Source organism: Ranitomeya imitator, chromosome 1, assembly GCF_032444005.1.
Source record: "Ranitomeya imitator isolate aRanImi1 chromosome 1, aRanImi1.pri, whole genome shotgun sequence".
Lineage (NCBI taxonomy): Eukaryota > Metazoa > Chordata > Amphibia > Anura > Dendrobatidae > Ranitomeya > Ranitomeya imitator.
Window position 1 is genome coordinate 1,220,936,557 of NC_091282.1, and position 725 is coordinate 1,220,937,281.

The following is a 725-nucleotide window of genomic DNA, read 5'->3' on the forward strand; positions in this document are numbered from 1 at the left end:
ACAGTGGCTCAGTAGTTAGCACACAGTGGCTGAGTAGTTAGCACAGTGGCTCAGTAGTTAGCACACAGTGGCTGAGTAGTTAGCACAGTGGCTCAGTAGTTAGCACACAGTGGCTCTGTAGTTAGCACACAGTTGCTGAGTAGTTAGCACACAGTGGCTCAGTAGTTAGCACACAGTGGCTCAGTAGTTAGCACACAGTGGCTCAGTAGTTAGCACACAGTGGCTCAGTAGTTAGCACACAGTGGCTCAGTAGTTAGCACGTAGCAGTGACCGGCGCTCAGTTGTCGGCTTTGTTCTGCAATGTTTTCTGACACTAGCGGAGGTCCTGACAGTGTATTAGAGTCCGCTCCGGGCCTGTCAGGTCCTGGTGACGGGGACCGGTAGAGCAGCTTTGGGTGGGTGCGGCCGGCGCCCTGTATTACGCCCACTGCTCCAGGTGTGCTGACTGCAAGCAGGTAGAAGGAGGGGAAAGAGACCCCCATCCACTACACGCTGTGTGATGATGGTATACGCTGTGTGATGGAGGTATACGCTGTGTGATGGAGGTGTACGGTGTGTGATGGTGGTATACGCTGTGTGATGGAGGTGTACGCTGTGTGATGGAGTTATACACTGTGATGGAGGTATACGCTGTGTGATGGAGGTATACGCTGTGTGATGGAGGTATACACTGTGTGATGGTGGTATACGCTGTGTGATGGAGGTATACGCTGTGTGATGGAGGT